The 19,483-nt window shown below is 36.3% G+C and overlaps 1 protein-coding gene across 3 annotated transcripts in view; it reads right to left on the bottom strand.

The window, feature by feature from the left end:
• Positions 1 to 19,164, bottom strand: part of LOC306864520 (myocyte-specific enhancer factor 2C-like) — a 43,794-nt gene extending 24,630 nt beyond the window's left edge. The window contains exons 1-2 of one of the 3 annotated variants that reach the window (XM_079408582.1): positions 18,980 to 19,164; positions 14,206 to 14,316 (exon numbers count right to left, since the gene is read on the bottom strand). The gene's annotated coding sequence lies outside the window, so the exon portion shown is untranslated. Of the gene's footprint in view, positions 1 to 13,360; positions 13,694 to 14,205; positions 14,317 to 18,979 lie in introns of those variants that run through there. The other 2 variants (XM_079408581.1, XM_079408580.1) reach the window with 2 other exon arrangements.
• Positions 19,165 to 19,483: the final 319 nt, after the last annotated feature.

The following is a 19,483-nucleotide window of genomic DNA, read 5'->3' as shown; positions in this document are numbered from 1 at the left end:
AAATTCTTCAAAATGTCTTCTTTAAAGCTTAAGAGAGGAAACAAACTCGTTTTGGGGTGAACTATCCCTTTAAGGTTAGGGGATCTCAAAAATAAATACATTAATTAATTAAATAAATAAAAAATATCAGACCAATGCCAATAATTAAACAATATTTTTAAAAAGCTACTATTGGAAAAAACATTAGCCAATATTAGCTTTTTAAAAATATTGTTATAATATCAACAATAAAATAATATCAGCTGTCTGACACCTCCGGGGTCTCTGAGAGCTCTGAGGATCTGCTCCTTTAAGGTTAGGGGATCTCAAAGCGGTAATAAAGATCTCAAAAAGGCAGAAATAAACAAAAGAAAGCAATCTAAAAGCATTTCAAGACAGCCTCTGGCATAACTTGGCTAACGTCAGTTAACACAGTTGAGATTGGAGCCTGTACAACTTCATTATCACCATCTTTCAGGGCATCTGAAACGCTGAAGACGTGCCAGGCAGAGGAGGAACTTGTCGGAGCACGTCGGAGCAGATCCTCAGACAGCTGACTCTGACTCTCTCTGCAAACAACACCCATCAGCTCACACAAATGGACATAATAACAGGAAATCTTCGCAGATGGCCTCATAAGGAAGTGACATCACTGAGTAGAAACAATAAAAGATGCCTCTTCCCATAAACCGCTTCACAACACAGAAAATGGAAAGTACCGGCAAACCTCATTGTTCTGAAGGACCTGATGAGCTTTGCTGAGATAAAACACAAGTTATACCATCACTGTGAGGGTCTGATAGCAAGCCGGTTGCCAGGGTGTTCTGAGTGGTTTTAAGCACAGTGCTACAAATATGTGGTTGCTAAGGTGATGCTATGAGGTTGCTAAGGTGTTTTGAGTGATTTAAAACACAGCGCAACAGTATGTGGTTGCTAAGGTATTCTGAGTGGTTTTGTTGCTAGGGTGTTGTTAAGCGGTTGCTAAGGTGTTCTGGGTGGGTTTAATCACAATACTACAGTATGCGGTTGTTAGGGTGTTGTGATGAGGTTGCTAAGGTGTTTTAAATTATTTTAAGCATAGCACAACAGTATGTTGTTGCTAAGGTGTTCTGAGTGGTTTTGTTGCTAGGGTGTTGTTATGTGGTTGCTAAGGTGTTCTGGGTGGGTTTAAGAACAATGCTACAGTATGCGGTTGTTAGGTTATGTGATGAGGTTGCTATGGTGTTTTGAGTTATTTTAAGCACATCACAACAGTAAGTAGTTGCTAAGGTATTCTACGTGGTTTTGTTGCTAGGGTGATGTTAAGCGGTTGCTAAGGTGTTCTGGGTGGGTTTAATCACAATACTACAGTATGCGGTTGTTAGGGTGTGTGATGAGGTTGCTATGGTGTTTTGAGTGATTTTAAGCACATCACAACAGTAAGTAGTTGCTAAGGTATTCTGAGTGGTTTTGTTGCTAGGGTGTTGTCATGCGGTTGCTAAGGTGTTCTGAGTGGTTTTAAGCAAAATGATACAGTATGTGGTTGCGAAGGTGTTTTGAGTGATTTAAAGTACAGCGCAACAGTATGTGGTTGCTAAGGTGTTCTGAGTGGTTTTGTTGCTAGGGTGTTGTTATGAGGTTGCTATGGTGTTTTGAGCGATTTAAATCACAGCGCAACATTATGTAGCTGCTGAGGTATTTTGAGTAGTTTTGTTGCTATAGCATTTCTATGCAGTTGCTAAAGTGTTCTGAATGCTTTAGTACATTGCTATGTTGTATTCTGTGGTTGCTAGAACATTTCTATGATATTGCTAAGCTGTTTTTAGTATATTTACTGCCTAACAACTTAGAAACGTATTGTACACTCGTGGTTTCATTCATGAATGCAGCACAGAATGGTGTTTAATAGCAGAGTTTAGGGGTTTATCCAGATATAAGCAGCATTAATAGAACCTAAGCAAACGCTGCTAATCAACCTCAACGACCCAGCGGCCTTCATATACATACTGGAAATGTTCAAGAACATACGTTCTGCCAGCTTTCCCTCAGCTGTATCTCATGGAGAGGACTCCTACATCTCTTTTCTGTCTATCAAGGGAGCGTGCTACGGCTCAGAGCAGCGGCCGCCAAGAGACTGTATCAATCAGTGCCGGAATGGGGACGAGTCACTCTCCGCCCCACCCTTACGGCTCGCCTCAAAACTTCCCAAGGACAAAGAGGAGACGGCGTCTGTCTTTCTCAATGAGTGCACACGAGCTGTGGAGGTTAGTCGTACCACGGAACGAGACCAGCTCCCAGACGCCTCGCTACATTCCCATATCCTGAACCCGCGGCTCCTGGTGGAGCGCTGTACGTGAACAGCCGTGGGCCATGTGAGTCCAGGTTGATGCTGTCCGCTTAGCACGAGATTAGAGAGATCTGACTTTGGCTCACACTCCAAAAAAATATTCTGTTAATCTTATTCAGTAGTAAAAAGAAACACACACACACACCCTTAATATTAGATAGACTTAACTTAAAGTGAATCAGTTATTATTAAAAATGCTATTTAAAAAAAAAACTTTTTTTTATTTTTTTTTTTGGTATTTTTACTTTTTTTTTATTTCAGCTAATTGCCAATGCAACATTTCTCAATTTAGTTTAGTTTAACTTGGAGTTCTAAAACAAATAAAATGCAATAAACTAAAACTAATAAATAAAAAATTAATAAAAGCTATATAGACATCATAAAAAAAGTTACAATGACATTTAATAAATAAAATTACATTTTAATAAAATAAATACAATTAATAAATTAAATAAAAAAATATTTTTAATAAAATAAATAAAATTAAAGTAAAAAGAAAAATTCAAAATAATGGCAAAAACTGTAACAGTATATCCATGAAACTAAAATAAAATTCACTTTTAATTATGCTTACTGGCACATATAAAACCTTTTATATCATAAACTTACTAATGGGGTAAAATAAAGAAAAATAAACTAATTCAAGACATTTTTCCTGAAGACAAGTTTAGCCTAGCCTGGTATGCTACACTTCCTTATTTGCCCAAATCAATGGAAAATCTCAAATTATGTCCTAGTTTTTTGCAGGCCTTTCAGTGACCTAATTACAAAAGCTAAGCTTGCAATCACTGTCAGCTACGATCGAGCTATTAGCAACAATTCGGTTAATATTCTGGCGAATAACTCTCAAAACTATGACAGCGAGAGCACAAGGCATTTTGGCGCATTGCTCATAGTTGGTTGCTCATTTGCATGGCTTCCTTTTGCTGTGGAGATGTGTGTCACACAGCTGTTCTCTCAGTGTGTGTGCGTCGCGTTTGCGCTTCACCGCTAACCGATACACGCTGCCAACTGAAACTCTGTGGCCATTCATAGCCACATGCTAAGATATCACTTCTGTTTTCTGTTACATTATTTTAAAAGCAGTGCATTCATGACATTAATACTGTGCTGCTCAGTATGTGATCATTTAAATCTGCACTTTTTATAAGCACTAATAATAATGTAAAGTTTGTTTTATTTGTTAATATGCAGCAAAATCTATTAGCAACTAAATATATCTATATATATATATATATATATATATATATATATATATATGTGTATACAATACAGTCATGGCCAAAAATATCGGCACCCTTGGTAAATATGATCAAAGAAGACTGTGAAAATTAATCTGCATTGTTAATCCTTTTGATCTTTTATTTAAAAAAATCACAAAAATCGAACCTTTCATTGTATAATAAGAATTTAAAATTGGGGGAAATATCATTATGAAATAAATGTTTTTCTCTAATACACATTGCCCACAATTAATGGCACCCTTTTATTCAATACTTTTTGAAACCTCCATTTGCCAGTTTACCCCGTTTTCTCCCATAATGCCTGATGAGGTTAGAGAACACCTGACAAGAGATCAGAGACCATTCCTTCATCCAGAATCACTCCAGATCCTTTAGATTCACAGCTCCATGACGGTGCTTCCTCTCTTCAGTTCACCTCACTCATTTTCTTCAGGGTTCAGGTCAGAGGACTGGAATGGCCAGCAGAAGCTTGGTTTTGTGCCCAGTTACCCATTTTTGTGTTGTTTTTGAGGTTTGTGTTTGGATTATTGTCCGGTTGGAAGATCCAAACATGGCCCATTATAAGATTTCTAACATAGAGTCACTTATTGATTTTTTATCTGTTGGTATTTGATAGAATCCATGATGCCATGTGTCTGAACAAGATGTGCAGGACCTCCAGCAGAAATATAGGCCCACAACATCAAAAATACAGCATTATGTTTCATTGTGCACATGGGGTACTTTTTATCCCTGTGTTCACCAAACCCATCTTGAGTGTTTGCTGCTAAAAAGCTCATTTTTAGTTTCATCTGACCATAGAAGCCAGTCCCATTTGAAGTTCCAGTCGTGTCTGATAACCGTTTGAAATGTTTTTTTAAGGTTTTCTGACCGCGAGACTGAGAATTTTCTGCAATTCTCCAGCTGTGGTCCTTGGAGAGTCTTTAGCCACTCAAACTCTTCTTCTCACCGTGCTTTGGTTTTTCTCATTGTGATGAATGATTAAGGGAATTTGGGCTTCGTTTTCCCTCCTATTTATATTTCTGTGAAACAGGAAGCCATGGCTGGATAATTTCATGTTCATAATCACCCTGGAGTGCTCAAAATTGTGAATATGAATGGGAATATTTTACTCATAAGAAATTCTAGTGCATTTAAGAAAAAAAACTTTATTTCATAATGATATTTCCCCCCATTTTAAATTCTTATTTTCCAATGAAAGGTTAGATTTTTGTGAAAACAATGGAGATTAATTTTCACAGCTTTACCAAGGGTGCCGATATTTTTGGCCATGACATGAAGTATAATGTGATTTTTTTCATCAAAGCCGACTGTATATTATTTGCCAAGAGTAAATGCATACTTGCCCTGCAGTTAGCAGTTCACGGCTTAGACACAGACCTGTGATCGATATCTTTAAGTGTTTTTGTCAGACTGCCCGACGTGGAGAACAGATCTCGCCAGCTGGTTGGCTCTGACATCAGAGCGAGTCTCACGGTGTAGGCTGATCTCTCCGCTCTTGGCACTCAGAGCCGCTGGCAGCGTGTATAGGACCACGCTCTCACGCAGCAGGTAAGTGACCTGAAGAAAGAGGTGGCCGTTTCTACCTCTGATCCTTTGAATTACACCCTAAAGTTTAATATTTCATTTTGGTGGTTTGTTTACATCCTTAACCTTAAGTAAAGTCACCAGTAATAGCATATTCACCTTATTTTGCAGTGTAATATTTGCAGTGTTAAAAGTTATTAATTCCCAAAGAGTTGAATTAACAATCTACAGTGTTAAACAGTACTCATGTTCAGTGTTGTTATATGGTGTAATTTCACTTTTACACTGAAAGTACGGAATAAAAACCCGCCGAATAGTCTAGACTCCGGCCCTCAGTGACTGCTGCCTCAGCAACGACGCCATTTTTTCTTCATGCGACCGAGACCAAGTTGGATTGCTTTTCTCTTTATAAAATTACACGGGAAAAACAATTTTTGTTGACAATTTTACTCAAGATATAATTGGTGGTGAATACATTTAGAAATGACTAACTGCGAGTGTTTTTGTCAGGTTTACGGTGTTAAGTTCGTGAGGTGTAGCGATGTAACTTTAGCCTACAGAAGAGTGTGAAAGTTTCTCATGCCGGTTCGATTTCCTGAGAAAAGGTGATTTACTTTTAAAATAAGTTTTTGTAATGCGCTTACAATTTATGTTATATTACGTTATACTTTCAGCTTCTTTCATTTTGGTTCGTTGACAGATCCTCTCGCCTCCATTCCCGCCGAGGCCTGGTTTTACGACGAGTCTGAAGCAGCCACTACTCAGATGAGAGAATTCATCAAATATAAATTTATATTTGTTTTTCGAAAGCACTGAGTGTGGCATTACGCTGTTCTCCATGCTGTTACGCTGTTGAACATTAACGCGCTAACGGTCTGGTTTTTGTGACGCATAAGTGTCGTGCTTTTCTATTTAGCTTCAAACAAGTCTTTTTCAATTCATATGGCATGCTATTTTGGGTTAAATAATGTCCTAAATATCTCCAGATACACAAAGTTAAGTTTTAATGGAGTAAGATATGTCTGAATCGATGAATATTTTCTTTTCACATTATAAATGAATAGTCAGGTAAATTATAAATGTGTTCATTTATTCTAATGTAGTACACTGTTCATTTTAAGATGCCTTATTACTCATGTTAGTCATTAAAATTATATAAATGTGTTTAATAATCAGATTAATGTTTCAGGTTTTGTGTTTATTATCATTTAATTGACCCTAGAATGAAGTATGTAAATAATTTTACGATTTGACACCAGTATTATAGACAGCTCTCAGCATACTCAAAATTAGAGGTAATCACATTATTTTACCATATTTACAGTCCTAATGTAAACTAAATTACTGAAACAAGTGTGTGTTTTTTTAAATCCTTTTTTCAATAGAACTGGCCCAGACTTCTGCAGTGTCAAGTGAAGGAAGCTCCTCTCATAAGATTGCAAACTGGGAGTCTGATGACACTGAGTGTGAGTGAAAGGAGCAGAATGCTGAAGATGAAGCCAGAATTGTGAGTCTGTGTCATTTATATGTTATTCTATGTGCCGTACAAATTTAAAACACACAAATGAATGTTAAATATTAAAGTTTAACTGGGCAGCCACACAATATCTGCTTATGTTCACGCCTGGAATTTACTAATTATTAATTTAAGATAAATGGTTAGTTGACCCAAAAATGAAAGATTGTCATTTCTCACTCTCTTTCATTCCAAACCTGCAAGACTTTCATTCATTTTCAAAACACAAATGAAGATATTTTAAACGAAACCTGAGCGATGTCTGTCCTTCCATCGACAGTCTGCACAACTACCACTTTGATGCTTCAAGAAGTTCATAAAGAGATCATAAAACTAATCCAAACGAAACAAGCGGTTTAGTCCAAATTTTCTGAAGAGAATCGATCGCTTTATACAAAGAACAGGCTGATTTACTGATTTTCACATTTAAACATTGATCAGAGAACATAAACAGAAAATTTGGACTAAACCACATCAAAGATAACAAAAGTCTTGGCTGAGTAAACAATTAAATTGTAATTTTTGAACTAACCCTGTAATAAAAGAATGTGGCCATATGCGTCTAGTGTCGGTTCACTTGAGCATCACCCAAGATGCATGCTAATGCCAGGTGTGAACAGAGCCACACAATCAACTTAGCAGAATGGTTCCTCAGAGAGATATTGTTGTCATGAATTATTATTATTATTATTTTTTTTTTTTTCAAGAAGCCACCACGTTCCTGGCTTCTCCCAAGACCTTCAAGGACCCGATTGACCTCGGAATCAGCTGTAAAGGAGGATGAAACCAATGTTTAAGGTTAGACTATATTTCAGAATAAGATTATGTATGTTCATGCATTATCTATATTCTGTGTTCATGCATTTTTTGCTGAAGTTGTCATATCTGTTATTTAGAATGGGACTACTTCATTTGATTCCACCATCACTACAAGGCTGTAAGGGAAATGTCCTCCAATCAAGCTGAAAAACATCTTCAAAAAGGCACATTTGGACATTTCTGTCACTACCCATTGTCTGCTTCAAAATATTGCTAGGTGGGTTGTATATGAAAGACTAATATACATAAAATCAATTGGAGAGCTGACCTTGAGTGCTATTTTTGTCTTTAATGTGCAGGCATTAACAAGAAGAACACCTTGATTGCTTAGAAGAGACCACACAGCCATACCTGCTCGCTGATGGGACAACGAGGAACAACTGTTGACAAGTATCTTATTGCATATTTGATCATGTCTAGGTAAATTTGTTGATTTTATGTGTTTTATTAACTATTTGATGTTTCTGTGCAACACTTAGTGAATGTGACTGACTAATTAACCTCTACACATCTGGTATATGCTTTAAAGTTGCCACTTTGACCATTTGTTAAATAAACATTGGAATTTATACATCACGTCTCTTGATTTTATGTCTAATCTTGTACATTAACACCATACAACAGCATTTAAAAAAATAAAATAAAATCTTCGTAACTGCTATTATTTTTTTTACCTTTGTATTTCCAAAAACATTTAAGAATGTTCTAAAGTTAAAACTTCAGAATAATTAGAATTCCTGAAAAGCATGTTCTTAGAAATCATCACACAGTAAATAACCTCTTAAAGTTCAGATAACCTACAACTTGTCTTAAATTCCAAAATGTAAGACGTTTAAGGAATTCATTGCTTTGTTTAAATTTAGCATTATAGCACAACTCAATATATATTACTACTACAAGGGATGGTAATGTAAACAGTGATTGTTATTATTTTAAGTGACTTTTTTGCAAAATTCAGAAACAAGTTGAAATTCAAAAATCGACTCTAATAGGGACCTTGTTTTTAATTTTATAATCACAAAAATTTCAGAATAAAATTTAATGCTGAGAGATAACCTCTTAAAGTTATTATTTTTACACAAATGCATCACTTCAGAAGGCCTTCATTAGGGCCTTTCGCACTGCTTTACTTCCAGAACTATAAGTACAGTACTAAAGTACTGGGACGATTTTGCGAGAACTATTTCCCAGAACCATTTAAAGGGTTGCATTCGCACCGACAGTGGGTACTAAGAAGTGACGTAAGCCGGTTGACAGCGACGTCATTTGTACGCGGTGTTCAACAACGTAAACTAAGAATAACGACGTTAACAACAGGAGGATTGAGGATGCTGTTTTTGTTGTGTCTCGCGGGTTTCACAGTAATGGACATGGAATTTCGACGTATACGTCAAGCGATTGAAAGAACAGAAAGGAGGACTAAGAATCTCCAACGACAATTTGCAGTGTTGCATTTCATTGAGGCTGATAGAAGCACAAAACGCCGTGGACGAAGTCGTTTATAAATGCTCTCAGTATGATACAATGTTTACACAGTGTTTTAAATCATGGCGGGTGAGGGCGTTTTTGTACGCGTTTAGCCAATCAGCGTACACTTACATCACGGATAGTTCCTAGAACTGTTTTAGACCCAGTAGGAGCTAATTTAGTTCCTCCAAACGGAACTAAAACCGTTCCTAGTTCCCGCGGTGCAAACACACCAAAAAGTGGGTAGTTCCACAATTAGTTCGGGTACTATGAAAAGGTTCCTGCGGTGCGAAAGGCCTATTAACCCCCTGGAGCTGTGTGGAGTACTTTTGATGATGGATGCACTTTTTTGGGCTTCCAAATCTTGACCACTATTCACTGCCATTATTAAGCTTGAAAGAGCCAGGACGTTTTTTAATAGAGCTCCGATTGTATTCGTCTGAAAGAAGAAAGTCATATACACAATGACTTGAGGATGAATAAATCATGGGGTAACTTTCATTTTTTTGGTGAACTATCCCTTTAAGTATTTGTCAAGAATTCCACATTCTTTAGGATTTGTCTTAAGAGACATCTTAACGTTTTTCTTAAGATTTTTGTGAATCCAGCCCCTGAAGTTTTACTGGCTAAATGTGCTGTTTATCTCACCCAGTATCTGCATCATAGGAACTGGATTTGATCTGGCACTGGCGGTCTGGAGGTCTGGGTGTGGGTGTTTACAGCAGCATGGGAACGATCTCATGGGGAGGAAGTGACGTGGAAACTCGGGAGCATTGTAAACCAAACCAGGATGACGGCAGGTACTTGGCTTGACGGCCCCCTCAAACTCCCCCTCACAGACTTCCTCTACCAAATATACTGCGTGTGTAAACGTAGCAGATCCAAAAATAAAATGATGAACTTTTTACCCTGAACAACAGAAGCAGTGGCTGAAATTGATGGCTCATCAAAACTGAGACAAACATTGTTCACAAGCGTCAAATCAGAGGTGTTTTGGGATATGCGTCTTCAAAAACCAACATACTTTATTTAATTTACAGCTCTCAATGCTTTCTGTGCCTTCAAATGCAGAATAGAGATGCTAGTCTTCTCTAGACACTCATTTTGAAAGTAAACCTCATTGTGGGAATTGGCAGAAAAATTCTGACACATAATCAAAGAACAAACTTACATGATTCAAGCAACATGGTCAGGCCTAAAAAAGACCACAAACATGCAAGTTTGCTTCAACCAAATGTGGATTGCACCTCTGTAATTTTGAGGATGGAAAAAAGTTGAGGTTTTTGGCTATATTTAAGCAATGTGGCAGGAGATATTCACCATATAGCACAGCCTGGAGAGTCTTAAAGGGATAGTTCACCAAAAAATAAGAGTCATTATTTACTCATTATTTACTTATTTACCCAAAAGAAGATATTTTGAAGGACAACATTGGACCCCATTGACTTTCATTGAATGCTGTGTTCCACGGAAGGTTTGGACCAACATGAGAGTGAATAAATGATGAACATTTTTAATTTGGGGTAAACTTTCCCTTGCTTTTCAGGAGATACTACAAATTGTAATTTAAATATTGTTTTATTAAGCCAATATAGTAATATATTAACTCTTCCCTTAGAAGATCTAATCCCTGATAGGTAAACTAATGTTAAAAATTGCATGTTGTAGTAGCTGTTAAACACGTATTGTCTAGAATGCTGTATTAACCAATTAGCATCCAGAAACAAAACTATCAAATTTATAGACACACAAAGAATGGCTTCGACTCCTGCCATCAAGCTTTGTCGCTAACCGTCCTTCATCAGCTGGACTTCTGTAAGACCTCAGGAGGTCAAGAATTTGCATTTGTCCTCTGAGAGACACCTGGCTTGGGATTCTTGCACCGTTTGAAACCTGTCAGTGTGCAGATGTCATAACAACCCAGTCCAAAAGATGGACAGACATAACCAGGAGCCCAATGAAACGGCAGAATATCCCGTTAATGGGAAAAACTGGACAGGATTTCCAGCGCCGTGTTACAGTGGACGCAGTATCTGTTACCTCAGAGCCGACAAGTCACATCTTAAATACTTTAACTAACCTCACACTAAACTATGAACACATGATCCACTAAAAATATCCCCAGACACACGCGTCGAGCAAGGGGGGCTAGTGTTCGCTGATTAACGCTATATACGGCCCACCGTACAAAGAGTTCTCTGTGCAAAACCTCCTCTCTGGAGGATGTAACGCAGTGAATTGAGCATTTTACACCAGTGACAAAGATAGATTACATGACAGGGAAAAAATATGAAGGTTTTTTTTTTTTTTGTGGCAAAATCAAGCTGTGCCGAAAAACTGCTTTGAGAGCAAGATCAGCAAAGCCACAGACCAGGAGAGCTTAGGTTTCATTATTAGCTTTTCTAGGGTTAAAAACCAGGCTGAATATGCAGAGTGCAAAATTAAAGAACACACGCACTGGTATTCTTCATTTACAATGAATCCATAAGAATCCATATTTTATAAAAAAAAAATTTTAGATATGTAAAAAATGTGTATTTATATAAATATATTATATTTTATAAGTACATTTAAATCTTTTGGATTCAAAACTCATTTTAGTGTTATATAATATATAATTTTAAATATATATTTTTAAAAATCTTACGCAGTAATATGTGTATAACATATAATTTTTTGTTAAATATATATTTTACATTTTAATAGCATTAATTCATTTTACTTTACTTTTGTTTTGAACAAAAAAAAGTGTATTATATAGTTTTCATTTATTTTACATATATAAATAATATGTTATGGAATCTATATATAAAACTAACACATGTATCCATAAAACTAACACATAATGCTTATAATTGTTGCATAAATACATATATAAGTGTATAATTTGTCATTATAAAATTTGTACATTTGCATCAGATTTTTGTTTTTTTTCAAATGTCTTCATTCAGGATAATCAGCACAGCTGTTTTTTTAAGAACGATGATGGTGACATACTTTTGAGGTTTCGCTGCATTTCACTCAGCGGCTAATGAAGAAAACCAAGGAAAGTGCCATGGAGGTCTGACCAGCACTCAGACCACCCAGCAGGATAACCTACACAACTCATATACTGACTGCACTCGTCTCTACAGCCTATATGCTTCTACTAGCTGTTAACACCACAATTACAACTTCATCCCGTCAAGCTCTTTATGAAACTCATGGTTTTTCCTTAACACGACAGCAAAGCCACGAAGCTCCTGAAAATAGCTTCGAAAGGCCTCTCACAACATCTAAATCGAGAGGTTTTTTGATGATTAGCTTTTCCAAATGATCAAATACATCAACATTAGCTTTATTTACAACATTTATTCATTAACGTCTCACCATCAAGTGACTCCGTGCACAGCTGGTGTGAATGAAAACAGTGGCTGTTGTAGTCATAATTTATTGCTGTTATGTTGTCATTATTCACTGCTAACTAATGCAATCACACGTCAGGTTTATAGTTTCCTGATGGCAATAAACAGTCGAAGTGTGCCATACTTTGAGAGGCAAACTGCAGAGTCTCAGCGCATGGCACACGTTTCCTGTTTGTGTACAAGCATTCAACTCATCGAAAGCTTCTCTGCATCAAAAATCATGCGGATTTGTTCATTCTTGCCACTCTTTCAATACTAATGTGCATTTAAAACACACAAAAAGGCCACAATGAATGCTATTAAGTATAGGGAGGAGCACTAGGCTTTCCTGGATCACATTTTGCCCTTTGGTCATTATTATTGTACAAGCACCAGCGCAGAGCACTTCTCTCATCTAAACGGCTGGGAAACCCATCCTGGATATTCCAGGTTAACAGTAAAGCCATTCGTTTCGGTAAGAGCTGCCATATAAAATAACTTGTTTACAGTTCTCCAATTACCACAGCGGGGTATAAATAGAGATGCTACTCATATAATTACACCATTTTGGAAAAGTAGTTTGTTTAGTGTTACCTAAAGCACCCCAGACAACATTTAAATTATAAAAAAATAAGAATACATAATAAAAAATTACTAAATAGTACAGCAATGCATAAGCATAAGATATCTGGATTTCTAAAATTACAGTTACTTGTTACACTAGTCCATACTACAGTAGTATACAGTATTATTCTATATTCTACAGCTTTTTTCTGACAAACTATATTATACTTGACTAATATTACTTGTAAATGATTCTATTTATGTTTTCTACTACTTTTAGTATATAATATTAAATTACTTAAACTATACTATATTACCTGTAAAACCATTCTTTTCTATACTAGTGTATACTACTTCATCTTAAAGTGTACTGTTCTAGTGTATATTACTTATACTGTTCTTGTATACTAACAATGTTCTATTTTACTTCAGTATATAGTATTCTAATGCTTGTTAAACTATGGTATTCGATACTAACTAATCACGCTATTATTCTATTAAGTAAAAAGCTAATAGTTGTGACAGTTCCACTTACTTTGTAATGCATGAGTGTGTCAGGTCCAGAAAGCATGCATGCGCTGGTGTTAATGGTCAGACACGCACTTGGTCCAGAACTCCTCACACTCTCTCCAAATCCAGACCCGCGTCAAAGCGCTTCATGTGCGCGTCAATGTGAGAATGATCGCTGAACTCCGCGTCTCTCATTGGTTTGACACATGCAGCGATGGAAGCGAAAGCTGAAGACGTCCAGAGTTATCCTGAGTGGATCAGCAGTGTTTGAGATCTCCTCTAGTTTACTGACACGATCCTCACGAGCGTCTGTTCATCACACGGGAGAGAGACTCATTCTGTCTCGCTCTCTCTTTGTAAAGGGGGCGGGGCTAACGCGTACTGTAACTCACACCCGCACGCGCGTGACGCGACGCGTCCTACTAATCACTAAAGCGTCAGTCGCGTCGCGTCTTCAATAATTGCACTCAAGAGTTCATATCTAGTTATTTTTAGGGAAACTTAATGCACTTAATTACTAATTTCTTTGACTGTCTTTTATATTTATTTTTTCTTCACCCGACTCTATTTACAGTTAAATAAATACTCGTTAAATTATAAAATATTATATCATCATATTGTTGCAATCAATATTCCAATTGTTATATTAAAATATTTATATTATAATTTCCTTTATTGGTTAATTTTACGGTATAATTATTAAACTGAATAATAAAAATAAATGGTAACCTTATATAATGTCTAATTATTACGATTGTTATGTATACAATTGAAATATATAAACATATTTTACATATTTAAAATAAATTGCATAAAAATAAACAAGAACATTTAATTTATTAATTTGTTAAAAAAAAAAAAAAATCTTACCAATCACTTGCTCAAAACCTTTCAACTTCACTGTCTTCTCCCTCTGAATCCTCACTGCTTTTGTGTCTCCATCAAATGGGTTTTTAGGCTTTCAGGTCCTTCGTTTGGCACCTAGAAAATGAAATATTCATCAAATTATATGAATTAGTAATTAGTCTGGGGAATAATCACTGAGAGTAGAAATACACATTAAAAGGCATCAGTGAAGTTTAGTGACGGGCGTCTCTGTGACTCATCAGCGCTGACTAGCGGCAGGTTGGAGTATTACACCTCGATCCAGACTTGGCCTGCCACACATCCTTTCAATAACCATAACAGCTCGATCAGAGGGCTTATGTATTTGTTCATTCAGCTGAGACCGGGTCTGTTAACGTTTTTTAAAGTTTATCTCGATAACTGCGCATTAGGGAGAGAGCGGACACAGTTTAACCACTCTTGTCCAAGAAAAGCTATGTGTGTGTTTTAATAGACACAGAACACTGACAACCCCTTTACCTTTCCAACACTTTTCCTGGCAGGCCTCTAATGCTGACACTCACAAAGGAGCATGGGCACTCTGAGAGGGGCATGTTTTTCATTGAACAATTTCCCCTAGAGCTGCCAAGTGCGGGTAAGGGTAAAACCTCCATGTGAAGTTTTGCAATACTTTGAGCGTAATCTTAAGTGTCTGTGAAGCTCTGGGGGTTAATTATTAGGATTTTGCAATTGTTTGTGTTTACTAAGGCCACACTACAGCTAAATTCAGTAATCAGAGACAACCGCATATTCTACAAGCTCAAAGACATGGAGCCCAGTAATAAGCGTCACTTATAATAAGTGGACATGGCAACACTTAAAGAGCGACCTCTGCAAACCTTCCAAATATAAATAAAATAAGACGGCTATATCGACAGGGATTTAGCTAACTTAAAATCGCCTAACATAATGCATTACTTTAGTAAAAAATAGCGGCTACCAAAAGCGTGAGTCGCAAAAAGTTGCTGTTATTACCACCACAATGTCAGTCATGGCAATTTTGAGATCGAGTTCTGTTCTGTACACACAAGAAACTGTAATTGAGGGGATTCGCTCCCGTATTAAATGCGGTGTCACTCCTGAAACTCTACACTGTGCATGTAGCCTAAGGTTCACGCATTTCCATGAATGCTTGATAGAATTCATATCAAGATGAAAATGAGTAACTCAGCAGAGATGCAGCACACATTTTACCTGCTGTCATCAAAAACGCATCACAGAGAGAAAGACAGACACCCAGTCAAAAGATCAAATAAACAGCCTGTCTTGAAGCACACTGCAGGTTCTATCTTATAGCAAATAACAGGTTTGCATTGGAAAGACAAATATTTGAACTTTAACTCCTTTTGGACAAAGTGAATATTTCTGTGTTAATTGAATAGCAGAATGAAGGAAGAACTCATGCAGGTTCGGAACAACATGAGGGGGAGTAAATATTGACCACATTTTTATTTTTACTACAATTATTTATTTAATACCAAGTTTCCTGTTAAATACCAGTCATTTTTCTCAATCTAGCCTATTTTGTTGTAAGTGTGCTGCTAAATTTAATGCAATCCCAGAGGACTTGTTTGTAGGAATCTCAGGCTTTTCATGTCTAAGCCATTCAAACATTATAGCTAGCTGTTTGCATGTGTCGCTGAGGCCACGGCTCATGGCTAGACACCTGTAGACCACAACACTTACAGAAAACATGCTTTCTATTGTTGTAGTTCACACTCTGGTTTCACTGAGGGAGTCCTAGCGTGCAAAACTCACTTCAAATCATGCTGCATTATACTGCTCACATGACGAGTTCTCAGGCATCGATGTCTCTAAACCTGCCCTAAAGGCACATCAACCCCGAGTATGTTACATAACCTGATATCTATGCTTACAGGTATGCCTTTTAAAAATATATATCTCATATTACACTACATTATGCCCAAAATGTTACATTATATTTATTATGTTGCATAAAACCTATGTGCAAAAGCACAAATACAGCATCAAACAAAAATAAAAATTAATCATTAAATTGCAAATTGACAATACACCTTCTCAAAAAAATATATGAATAAAAATAAAGCAAAATAATAAAAAAAAAATTTAAACAAGAAAACAAAATAATCTATATATTAACTATAAGAGAACATTTTTGGTGTTCATAACATTAATCAGAAAAGTATTTATGTATTTATAAATTATACATAATTTATAAATACATATATAATTATAATTATATATATGTATGCATTTGTTAGTAGTATAGTAGTATAATAATATCATTATAAATATGTATTTTGTGTATGTGTATACATACGCACACACACATATATATGTGTGTGTGTGTGTGTGCATAGTGTATATATAGCCTATATATACCCTACTACATATGACGAGATTATATATATATATATGTGTGTGTGTGTGTGAAAATCCATGTTTTTACATATTTATATATTATATATATTTTACATACATACACACACAGACACACAATTAATATATTTTGTATATTATGTATATTTTTAAATTTTATGCACACACACACATATATGTATATAATGACATAGGCAAAATTAAAATACACTGTTTTCAAATATTTTAGTTAATTTTGTGTTAAAAAAAAGTGTTTAATTTAAGCAATTAATATCTCAGTTGCAGTGAATATAGCCTTTTTACTTTATTAAATTAAATGAACAGACTCTTTTATCCAAAGTTTTTTTTTTTTACAAATATAGCAATGTAATGTCCACCGGGCAGGGACACCGGCAAGGGATAGAAGTATCGCTTTTTATTTGAGTTTATTCATTTATATATTTATTATTGAAATGTTGTTATATGCATGAGTCAATTTTATTTAATTTCTTTATTTTCTTAAATATGTGGGTAGATAGTATTTATAGAGTTGTAACTTTTAGTTTTAGTTACTTTTTCTTATTTGTAAGTCGCTTTGGACAAAAGCGTCTGCTAAATGACAAAAGTGAAAGTAAAGTAAAGTAATTAGAATACAATATTCTATTATAACAACCAGGCTGAATACACAGAGTCAAAAAACAAACTCATGCGGTAAAAACTGAGCTCGGTGCAGCTGAACATGCAAATCTTGCTGCATCCAAAGTGGGTCGGTTTGCGCTTCCTCCTCAAACACATTCAGCTTTTTTAGAGCATCAACCATCGGGACAGCCAGAGAGTCTAAACTGTATAAACACTGGTGCAAACACTCACACTCAGTACATAAGGATAGCATTATCACAGCGTCTTGTTTTGAAACCGAGGCTGTAAGAGGAGAAGGCTGCAGTGGTTGTGGGCAGGAATCGGTGGTTTTGTGGGCACCTCAAATGCCCTTGATGTGCCTTTCATTATCTCAAACACTCTTGATGGATGCCCTACAGCTGTGGCCTTTATAGAGAAAGAAACCAGGGGATCTCGCACCAGTAAAGAACATTTGCTTGGGGAGAAGTGCACAGTCTGCACACTTATTTAATCTTAATTCTAAAACATAGTTATCTTTTTGTTTCAATATTATATAGACTTGTACCAAATTCACTGGAAGTCCCTTTTACATATAAAGTACTCTTCAAAAATTGTAAGATTTTTTTAGTATATTTTACAGGAAAATACTATTTCAGTTTTAAAATGTTATGCTTAATATAATGTTACATGCCATTTCTTTACTAGGAATTTCTGTGTGAAAATGGTTTTTCAAATTTTTTCAAATACAGGAACTAGAAATTACACTCTAAAATGCTGGGTTAAATACAACCCAGCGCAGGTTAAAATATGGACAAACCCAGCGGTTGGGTTACTGCCCAGAAGGTTGGATTAAACATTTAACCCAACTGTTGGTTGAAAACAACCCAATCGCTGGGTTTGTCCATATTTTAACCTGCGCTGGGTTGTATTTAACCCAGCATTTTTTAGAGTGTACATTTAACCTTTGTGCTGAGCTTAAAAATGCTTTGCCTAATTTGGTGCTCCTGGTCAAAAATGACTGACCTTTTAAAAATTTCTTGTAAACGTTTTAATAAAGAAGGTGACAAATAGATCCAAGAATCCAAGATTTGGCAATAATATATAGAATGCTTGTTTTCTAACAATTATCACAGGGTTTGCATTTTATTCGGAACATTATTTGTGGAAAATTTTGGCAATGACTAAAAAACTCACTAAAAAATTTAGATGCATAAGCACAGACAATCAATCAGTTCAAAAAAAGAAATACAAAACCTGTGCTAATTGAAAGAAAACAAGTTGACAAAAAAAATGAAAGCAATATTTGGTAGCATAATGAAAGATTTAAAAGCAATTTTTGGTAGGCCAGTCATTTTTGACAGGGAACGGCACGAGTGTAACAAGGTAACAAAAAAACGTAAAAAAAAAAAAAAAGAAGCATTTTTGGGAAAAAGAAAATCCTCCACAAATAGCGGCTTGATAAAATCCTCAAACGATCCAACAAAGAACGCAACATTCACGTCAAAGCTTTTTTTGTCATAAAAGGAGCCGTAAACAAGCTTGACACAATATTAGTCAACTCCGCATTCATTTCCTAGACAAACATATCTATTTACGAAGGCAAACCATGTCCCGAAAAAAAGCCCACCTCTCTAAATTTGTATCTTTCTATTTCTATTCTCAGGTCTGCATTCCCCAAACGAGACGTGTTGAAACACCGTGTCACGCTAGCACACACACTTAGCCTATGTTCGACCACAGACACGTCGTTTTTTCGCCAATGTCAAGCAATCGTTTAATTTGGACGTTTTTGGTCACTTACCAGTCCGATAACTTTCTTCTCCAGGAAGGTCAACCCTCCAGGTCCTGCTGTGGGCCAGTCTTTGTAAAAAAGAAAAAAAGTTTGTTAATATGTCAAAAAAGGCTACAGAAAATCAAGCCAGACCAGCTGGCTTTGAAGAGAAACCCAAAATTGGGTTGCGTTTAGTGCAGATCTAGATCCACAGTGAAGGGGAAATGGCATCCCAGCCCCAACCGCACCCAACAAGGACATACACACTCACACACATGAGCACATAGACACTTGGGTACGACCTGCAGCGTATGCGTGATGTTCAGGGCGAGCGTCTGGCAGGGCCCCTCTCACCTGCTGCCGTCAGTCTCGTGTATATTTAGATGAAAGTATCACTGACATGCAGGCCTCTGTTGGCCTTGGCGCAAGTGCCCAGGATTATTGCCCCTTACAGAAAGATATTGCAGCTTTTCATGCTGATTAATTTAATTTAGATGAAATTCACTTTGTATTTGACAGGACAAGAGCATACTG

Source organism: Barbus barbus (genome assembly GCF_936440315.1).
Source record: "Barbus barbus genome assembly, chromosome: 45".
Lineage (NCBI taxonomy): Eukaryota > Metazoa > Chordata > Actinopteri > Cypriniformes > Cyprinidae > Barbus > Barbus barbus.
This window is presented reverse-complemented; position numbering and strand designations above follow the sequence as displayed.